This window comes from Elephas maximus, chromosome 1 (genome assembly GCF_024166365.1).
Source record: "Elephas maximus indicus isolate mEleMax1 chromosome 1, mEleMax1 primary haplotype, whole genome shotgun sequence".
Taxonomy (NCBI): Eukaryota; Metazoa; Chordata; class Mammalia; order Proboscidea; family Elephantidae; genus Elephas; species Elephas maximus.
The window spans coordinates 162,086,915-162,097,194 of NC_064819.1; the positions used below are offsets into that span (position 1 = coordinate 162,086,915).

The following is a 10,280-nucleotide window of genomic DNA, read 5'->3' on the forward strand; positions in this document are numbered from 1 at the left end:
TCCCCTCCAGGCAGAAGATGCCAACATAATCTTAAGTGTCCACCTGATTCAAGAAGCTCACTCCTAACCAGCATCCCTCTCCAACCCATTGTCCAGTCCAATCCATGTGTGAAGAGTTGGCTTTGGGAATGGTTCCTATCCTGGGCCAACAGAAGGTCTGGGGGCCATGACCACCAGGGTCCTTCTAGTCTTAGTCAGACCATTAAGTCTGGTCTTATGAGAATTTGGGGTCTGCATCATACTGCTCTCCTGCTCCCTCAGGGGTTCTCTGTTGTGTTCCCTGTCAGGGCAGTCATCGGTTATAGCCAGGCACCATCTAGTTCTTCTGGTCTCAGGATGATGTAGTCTCTGGTTCATGTGGCCCTTTCTGTCTCTTGGGCTTGTAATCGCCTTGTGTCCTTGGTGTTCTTCATTCTCCTTTGATTCAGGTGGGTTGAGACCAACTGATACATCTTAGATGGCTGCTTGCTAGTGTTTAAGACCCCAGACGCCACTCTTCAAAGTGAGATGCAGAATGTTTTCTTAATAGATTTTATTATGCCAATTGACTTCGATGTCCCCTGAAACCATGGTCCCCAAACCCCTGCCTCTGCTACACTGGTCTTCGAAGCAGTTTTTTCAGGAAACTTCTTTGCTTTTGGCTTAGTCCAATTGTGCTGACCTCCCCTGTATTGTGTTCTGTCTTTCCCTTCACCTGAAGTAGTTCTTATCTACTATCTAATTAGTGAATGCCCCCTCCCACCCTCCCTCCTTCCCCCATCTCGTAACCACAAAAGAATGTTTTCTTCTCAGTTTAAACTATTTCTCAAGTTCTTATAATAGTGGTCTTATACAATATTTGTCCTTTTGCAACTGACTAATTTCACTCAGCATAATGCCTTCCAGGTTCCTCCATGTTATGAAATTTCTCACAGATTCCTCACTGTTCTTTATCGATGCGTAGTATTCCACTGTGTGAATATACCTAATTTATTTATCCATTCATCCGTTGACGGGCACCTTGGTTGCTTCCATCTTTTTGCTATTGTAAACAGTGCTGCAATAAACATGAGTGTGCATATATCTGTTCGTGTAAAGGCTCTTATTTCTCTAGGATATATTCCAAGGAGTGGGATTGCTGGATCATATGGTAGTTCTATTCCTAGCTTTTTAAGGAAGTGCCAAATTGGTTTCCAAAGAGGTAGTACCATTTTACATTCCCAGCAGCAGTGTAGAAGTGTTCCAATGTCTCCACAGCCTCTCCAACATTTAATATTTTGTGTTTTTTGGATTAATGCCAGCCTTGTTGGAGTGAGATGAAATCTCATTATAGTTTTGATCTGCCTTTCTCTAATGGCTAATGATCGTGAACACTTCCTCATGTATCTGTTAGCTACCTGAATGTCTTCTTTAGTGAAGTGTCTATTCATATCTTTTGCCCATTTTTTAATTGGGTTATTTGTCTTTTTGCAGTATCGTGTAGATTTTAGACATCAGGTGCTGACCAGAAATGTCATAGCTAAAAACTTTTTCCCAGTCTGTAGGTAGTCTTTTTACTCTTTTGGTGAAGGCTTTGTATGAGCATAGGTGCTTGATTTTTAGGAGCTCCCAGTTATCTAGTTTTTCTTCTGCATTCTTTATAATGTTTTCTATACTGTTTATGCCATGTATTAGGGCTCCTGATGTTGTCCCTATTTTTTCTTCCATGATTTTTATCATTTTAAATTTTATAATTAGGTCTTTGATTCATTTTGAATTAGTTTTTGTGCATGGAGTGAGGTATGGGTCTTGTTTCATTTTTTTGCAGATGGATATCCAGTTATGCCAGCACCATTTGTTAAAAAGACTGTCTTTTCCCCATTTAATTATTTTGGGGCCTTTGTCAAATATCAACTGCTCATATATGGATGGATTTCTGTCTGGATTCTCAATTCTGTTCCATTGGTCCGTATATCTGTTGTAGCAGCACCAGGCTGTTTTGACTACTGTGGCAGCGTAATAGGTTCTAAAAGCTTCTTTTTCAGTAATACCTTATTTATCCTGGGCCTCTTTCCCTTCCGTTTGAAATTGGTGATTTGTTTCTCCATCTCATTAAAGGATGTCCTTGGGATTTTGATCGGAATTGCATTAAATGTATAGATTGCTTTTGGTAGAATTGACATTTTTATAATGTTAAGTCTTTCTGTCCACAAGCAAGGTATGTTCTTCCACTTACATAAGTCTCTTTCGGTTTCTTGCAGAAGTGTACCATAGTTTTCTTTGTATAGGTCTTTTACATCTCTGGTAAGATTTATTCCTAAGTATTTTATCTTCTTGGGGCTACTGTAAATGGCATTGATTTCGTGATTTCCTCTTCGATGTTCTTTTTGTTGGTGCAGAGGAATCCAACTGATTTTTGTATGTTTATCTTGTATCCCAATATCCTGCTGAACTCTACTCTTAGTTTCAGTAGGTTTCTGGAGGATTCCTTAGGGTTTTCTGTGTATAATATCATGTCATCTGCAAATAGAGATTCTTTTACTTCTTCCTTGCCTATCTGGATGCCCTTTATTTCTTTATCTAGCCTAATTGCTCTGGCTAGGACTTCCAGCACAATGTTGAATAAGAGAGGTGATAAAGGGCGTCCTTGTCTGGTTCCCGATCTCAATGGGAATGTTTTCAAGCTCACTCCATTTAGGGTGATGTTGGTTGTTGGCTTTGTATAAATGGCCTTTTTTATGTTGAGAAATTTTCCTTCTATTCCTATTTTGCTGAGAGTTTTTTATCATGAATGAGTGTTGAACTTTGTCAAATGCTTTTTCTGCATCCATTGATAAAATCATGTGATTCTTGTCTTTTGTTTTATTTATGTGGTGGATTACATTAATTGTTTTTCTAATGTTGAACCATCCCTGCATACCTGGTATGAATCCCATTTCTTGGTCATGGTGAATTATTTTTTTGATATGTTGTTGAATTCTATTGGCTAGAATTTTGTTGAGGATTTTTGCATCTAAGTTCTTGAGGGATATAGGTCTATAATTTTCTTTTCTTGTGGTGTCTTTACCTGGTTTTGGTATCAGGGATATGGTGGCTTCATGGAATGAGTTTGGTATTATTCCATCCTGTTCTATGCTCTGGAATACCTTTAGTAGCAGTGGTGTTAACTCTTCTCTGAAAGTTTGGTAGAACTCTGCAGTGAAGCCGTCTGGACCAAGGCTTTTTTTTTTTGTTGGGAGTTTTTGGATTACCTTTTCAATCTCTTCTTTTGTTATGGGTCTATTTAGTTGTTCTGCCTCTGTTTGTGTTAGTTTAGGTAGGTAGTGTATTTCTAGGAATTCATCCATTTCTTCTAGGTTTTCAAATTTGTTTGAGTATAGTTTTTCATAGTAATCTGATATGATTCTTTTAATTTCAGTTGGGTCTGCTGTAATATCGCCCATCTCATTTCTTATTTGGGTTATTTGCTTCCTCTCCTGTTTTTCTTTTGTCAGGTTGGCTAATGGTTTATTAATTTTGTTGAGTTTTTAAAAAAAAACAGCTTTTGGTCTTGTTAATTCTGTCAGTTGTTTTTCTGTTTTCTATTTCATTTAGTTCAGCTCTAATTTTTATTATTTGTTTTCTTCTGGTGCCTGAGGGTTTCTTTTGTTGCTCTCTTTCTATTTGTTCAAGTTATACGGATAATTCTTTAATTTTGGCCCTTTCTTCTTTTTGGATGTGTGCATTTATTGATATAAATTGACCCCTGAGCACCACTTTTGCTGTGTCCCAAAGGTTCCGATAGGAAGTGTTTTCATTCTCATTGGATTCTTTGAATTTCTTTATTCCATCCTTAATGTCTTCTTTAAACCAGTCTTTTTTTTTAGCAGGGTATTGTTCAGTTTCCAAGTGTTTGATTTCTTTTCCCTGCTTTTCCTGTTATTGATTTCCACTTTTATGGCCTTATGGTCAGAAAAGATGCTTTGTAATATTTCAGTGTTTTGGATTCTGCTGAGGCTTGCTCTATGACCTAATATGTGTTCTATTCTAGGGAATGTTCCATGTGCACTAGAAAAGAAAGTATACTTGGTTGCTGTTGAGTGGAGTGTTCTGTGTATGTCTACGAGGTCAAGTTGGTTGATTGTGGCATTTACATCTTCCATGTCTTTATTGAGCTTCTTTCTGGATGCCCTGTCCTTCACCGAAAGTGGTGTGTTGAAGTCTCCTACTATTATTGTGGAACTGTCTTATCTCACTTTTCAATGCTGATAGAGTTTGTTTTATGTATCTTGCAGCCCTGTCATTGGGTGCATAAATATTTAGTAGTGTTGTATCTTCTTGGTGTATTGTCTGTTTAATCATTAATGTCCTTCCCAATCTTTTCTGATGGATTTAACTTTAAAGTCTATTTTTTCAGAAATTAATATTCGCACTCCTGCTCTTTTTTGATTGCTGTTTGGTTGATATATTTTTTTCCATCCTTTGAGTTTTAGTTTGTTTGTGTCTCTAAGTCTAAGGTGTGTCTCTTACAGGCAGCATATAGACGGATCTTGTTTTTTAATCCATTCTGCCACTCTCTGTCTCTTTATTGGTGCATTTAATCCAATTACATTCAGGGTAATTATCGATAGGTATGAATTTAGTGCTATCATTTTGATGCTTTTTTGTGTGTGTTGTTGACAGTTTCTTTTTCCCACTTGATTTTATGTGCTGAGTAGATTTTCTTTATATATTGTCCTTTCTTCATATTTCTTGTTGTTGATTTTGTTTCTGCTGAGTCTATATTTTTCTCTTGTATTTTATTTTGATGAGTAGGATAGTTCATCTCCTTTGTGGTTACCCTATTATTTACCCCTATTTTTCTAAATTTAAAACTAACTTTTATTTCTTTGTATGGCCTTATCTTCCTCTCCGTATGGAAGGTGTGTGATTACATTTCTTTGTCCCTCTTTATTATTTTAATGTCGTCTTCTTTTATATAATAACATGGCTGTTACCCTGTTTTTGGCTTCTTTTTTTTTTTTTATTTTATAATCTTCGTTTTTTTTTTTTTTTTTTGGATTTCCCTGTCTGGGTTGACTTTTGGTTGCTCTGCCTATTGTTCTAGTCTTGGGTTAATGCCCAATATTATTCATTGTCTAGTATTTCTTGTAGTTTTGGTTTGGTTTTTATGAAATCCCTAAACTTGTGTTTATCTGGAAATGTCTTAATTTCACCTTCATATTTAAGAGACAGTTTTGCTGGATATATGATTCTTGGCTGGCAATTTTTTTCCTTCTATTTTTTAAATATGTCATCCCATTGCCTTCTTGCCTGCACAGTTTCTGCCGAGTAGTCTGAGCTTATTCTTATTGGCTCTCCTTTGTAGGTGACTTTTCGTTTATCCCTCACTGCTCTTATAGTTCTTTCTTTATCTTTGGTTTTGGCAAGTTTGATTATAGTATGTCTTGGTGACTTTCTTTTAACATCTACCTTATGTGGAGTTCGATGAGCATCTTGGATAGATATCTTCTCATCTTTCACAATATCAGGGAAGTTTTCTGCCAACAAATCTTCAAGAATTTTCTCTGTATTTTCTGTTATCCCTCCCTGTTCTGGTACTCCAATCACTCATAGGTTATTTCTCTTGATAGAGTCCCACATGATTCTTAAGGTTTCTTCATTTTTTTTAAATTCTTTTATCTGATTTTTTTCAAAGATATTAGTGTCAAGTGATTTATCTTCAATTCAGAAATTCTAGCTTCTACCTGCTCAGTTCTGCTCCTCTGACTTTCTATTGAGTTGTCTAATTCTGTAATTTTATTGTTAGTCTTCTGAATTTCTGATTGCTGTCTATGGATTTTTCCAGCTTATTAAACTTTTCATTATGTTCGTGAATAATCTTTCTAATTTTTTTAGTTGCTTTATCTGTGTGTTCCTTGGCTTGTTCTGTGTATTGCCTCATTTCCTTCCTGATGTCTTAAAGGGTTCTGTATATTAAACTTTTGTATTCTGCATCTGGTAATTCCAGGAATGCACTTTCATCTAGAAGATACCTGGATTCTTTGTTTTGTCAGCCTGTTGAAGTGATCGTGGTCTGTTTCTTTATGTGACTTGATATTGACTGTTGTCTCTGAGCCATCTATAAATTATTGTATTAGTTTATGCTTGCTTACTGTGTCGTAGCTGCTTGCTTTGTTTTGTTTTGGTATACCCCTATGGGTTGCTTGAGTGATCTAGCTTGATTATTTTCTCCTTTGGAGCTCTGGTGTCCTGTCCCCAGCTGGCTAGAGCTGTTACCAAGTATATCAGTCTAGGATTCCATTCAGTTTTCTTGTATGAATTCAGCTTAGGTTTCCAGGTAGCTGATCATCAAGTGTGTGGTACAGGCTCTGTCCTACAGTCTTAGAGTGGCAGGGGTGATTGACGTATATACCAGTATCTGATTGCGGCAGGGGGTCACTCTCTGAACAAGGCAGGGGGCTGAGAGCCAGCCCCCAAGTGTCTCTGAGGAAAACACATCTCTGTTTCCTAGAGCATGCTGGTGGGTGGGTTCTGCAGAGGGACCATGGGCACCCAAAGTTTTTGGTCATAAGGACTGGGAGGTACCAGTTATCTTTGGACCCTTGTCACGGGAGGCTGGGTGACCTGAGTGGAGCTACCAGTCCTTACGTCCCTGATGTGGGTAGGTGAGGACTTTGTTTAATAGGCAAAGCAATGTCAAACGTCAAACACCTACCTCTCCACCACACAGCTAAAATGGTTGGAGTTTGCCAACAAGGGCCTAGTCTCCTGAAATAGGCCCACAGGTCCATGCAAAAGGGAAAGGTGCTCAAGGTCCACAGACGGTTTATGCCTGGACAGGAGCCACTTCTGTCCTGAGCTTCCCCAGTTAATGGAGCTAGCAAATTATTTTTCCCCCCAGTTTGAAATTTTTTCCTTCCCCAAGGCCGGGAGGATGGCTCTAGGTGCTCACCAGGGTCTATCTCAGGCCCAGGGATTCAGCCGCTGAAGCCTGCTTGGGGGTGAGGGGGGGGGGCGCAGTGAAATATACGCAAGTACTTAGCTTTTGCTGGGAGCACCGTTCTCCTCAGGTTCCAGAGGTGTGAGTAGGCTCCGTGGCTTGCTGCTTCTTCCTGAGGAAACTGCGCATAATGCTAGTACCTGCCCTTTGCCGCTGCTGCTGCCGCCACCGCTCCAGGAATGGTGTCTGAGGGCTGTCCACGATTCAGGTCCGGTAACTCCTCCCCACTTCTGAACTGTCTCTTCCTCCCCCTGCCCCTCAGTTTGTTGTCTAAGCTTGCCTTTGATGCTCAGGGCTCCCAGCTTGTCACAAGTATACTCATTTCACTTTTTTTTTTTTTTTTTTTTTGGTCTTTGTTGTAAAGAGGGCTCACCAGAAGCCTCTGCCCTATTCTACCATCTTGTCTCCACCTCCAAGTCTGGCCTTTTTTTTTTTAGTTAGAATTTTTTTCTACATTTTTCTTTAGCTCTGCCCAGAACCCTTTGTTTTGATCCCTGTCAGAGCAGTTGGTTGTGGTAGCCATGCACCACCTATTTGTGCTGGACTCAGTCTGATGGAGGCTGTGGTACTTTTGGTCCATTAGTCGTTTGGACTAATCTTTCCCTTGTGTCTTTGGTTTTCTTTATTCTCCCTTGCTCCAGATGGCGTGAGACCAGTGGAGTATATTTGATGGCTGTTCACAAGCTTTTAAAATCCCACATACTACTGACCAAAGTAGGATGTAGAACATTTTCTTTACAAACTTTGGTATGCCAATTGAGCTAGATGTTCTCTGAGACCATGATCCCCACAGCCCTCAGCCCAGGAATTTGGTCCCTCAAGGAGTTTGGATGTGTCTATGGAGCTTCCATGACCTTGCCTTGGTCAAGTTGTGCTGGCTTCTCCAGTATTGTGTACTGTCTTACCTTTCACCAAAGCTATCTTTATCGTTTTTTTTTTTTTTTCTTTTTCCCCTTTGCTTGTTTTGTTCTTTTAGTAGGTGCTTGGGGTGGAAACTTAAATAATTTAGTTGAGACTTTTTATCTAGCTCCCTACATGGTCTACAGTGATACCATGGTGGGGGGTGTCCTTGTGACTGCTGAATAATATTGAAAGTCCTGAGTCTCTACTAGACCTCCTCTGACATAACCCCACAAAGGGTGTTGGGACAACTCATTTGGCCTGGTGAGTGTGGAAGTCTGAGTTCCCCACTTGCTTTTGCTGCCATGGGTGGAGATAGAGTTACAGTGTTTACCCTGGTGTGTGATTACAGTCGAATAGTTATTGTGTTTTTGCTGCTTTGCTGGTCCTTTGCCTGGAGATTATAAACTTTTGTTGGGGCTTTTTTGGTTTGTTTTATCTACTCCTGTTGGCATTTTTAGGCTGCCAGCATCTTCTCCTCCAAGTCTGGTATACATGAGGCGAAAGGAAAACCATGGAAACTAACCACTGTGTCATTTTTTAGGTGTGAGGTAATAGTTTGCTTTCTACTCTCTACTTTTCAGTCTTCTTATGTTTGTTATTTATATCATGTCCAAGGTTTTTAATTTTTAATTGAAGAATAGGGGAAGGAATGTGTATTTCATCTTCCCACACATGGAAGTCCTGCTTATCTATTTGAAACTCTATTTACAGATTTTTACTTTTTCTTTTTTTTAATGTAGGAGAAATATACTACCACTCAAACTCTACTGTAAAGTTGTCAGTCCTGAAAACCCCTTTTTATAGTGTAGCATGTTATAGATGTATTCCTGCTCCTAAAGGAATGAGGAGCAGACCTTTCCACATGTCATAGTTTTTACTCTTATTTATAGAAAATTTAAAGCACATACATAGATAAGAAGAATATAGCCTAATTGGCTAAGATAACCTAAATTATTTTTTTCATCTGTAATTTAAGTAATTAATATGTAATTTAATATGATATTCTGTTCCTTCATTAAATTGTAACTTAATGTTGCTTTGAACAGTTAAAGATTTATATTTTCCTTCCCTGAAATATTCGTATACATTATTAATTGAAACTGATTACACACATATATGCACACACACACTTAATATTCTGAGCTACTTGTGTACGGCCATGTATGTTTATTGGACATGACATGATGAGACTTTTGGTACCTTCAAATAAATGCCCAAAACCCACTGCTGTCGAGTAGATTCTGACTCATAGCGACCCTATAAATACAGTTAGTTAAATGTTAAATCTAATTTTTAAAAGTAGAAATGAACATTTTTTCATTGCTTAAGCACTGAAAACATTGGTTTGGGGATTACTGTAATGCAGAATTTTGAACCTGAATTCATGAATTATCCCCTATCTTTCTGAGTTAGACTTTAAAGATGAATGCAAAATTAGAAAATTTGCCTGACTAGCAAAATTTGGAGGCAGCTAGGATCTGTATTAAGTAATAATTTTGGTAAGTTGCTGATTTATTATAGGATACATAATTTAGTTTTTAGAATATGAAATGGAAAAGCTGATTCAATAAAAGCCCAACACTCTGAAGAGTAATAATCATAAAACATGGCTCTCTTTTGCCACTGATCTCACAGAAGAGCCTTGGTGTAGACTCAAAATCCTGGACCATTTTCTCTTATCCAGAAGAGAAAACACTAACCAGTTTAGTCCAAGAATGAATAGATAAATAAAAATGCAGTATATTGTTTAACAGCATAATCCCTAAGGGTAAGTATAGCTTCCCAACCCAAAACCTAGTGCCGTCGAGTCGATTCCGATTCATAGCAACCCTGTAGGACAGAGTAGAACTGCCCCATAACTTCCAAGGAGCGCCTGGTGGATTTGAGCTGCCGACCCTTTGGTTAGCAGCCGTAGCACTTAACCACTGCGCCACCAGGGCTTCCAAAGTATAGCTTAGTCATTGTAAACTCTAAGGGTAAAGGACAGCCCATCCAAATCGAGTCCAAAATAAATCTGAACAGCATTTATTTTAATAATAGTGCAAACTCTTCGTGTGTGCCAGGAGTTGTGAAGCCAGCATCTTAGAGGAGGTAACAAATATTACACTAGGGCTCTGCCCTGAAGGTTTTTGGTCTAAAAATACAACTATGGAATAGCTGTATGTTTTAATGGGGGGATAATGGAACCTGTGCCCATTCCTACTTTCTTGCCTTGTCCTTTCCTTAAAGTTACATTTTCTAGAAGATTAAAGGTGCAGTTTTTTTTTTTTTTTTAATTCATTGGCTAAATGTCTAAAAAAAAAAAAAAGTTCATAGAGTTCTGCTAGTATAAAAAAAAAAAGTATAAGGCTCTTGAAATAACTGAAGGTTTCCTTTTCTCCGTTTTTACTTTGTATAAATTTTCTGTCACTTCATTTGATAGATAGTTGCCATTGAG

At 38.4% G+C, this 10,280-nt stretch overlaps 1 non-coding gene across 1 annotated transcript; it reads right to left on the bottom strand.

Moving 5' to 3' along the window:
* Positions 1 to 8,575: 8,575 nt before the first annotated feature.
* Positions 8,576 to 8,711, bottom strand: LOC126058042 (small nucleolar RNA U109). The gene has a single exon (XR_007513062.1). It is a non-coding gene; the product is annotated as a small nucleolar RNA U109 (small nucleolar RNA).
* Positions 8,712 to 10,280: the final 1,569 nt, after the last annotated feature.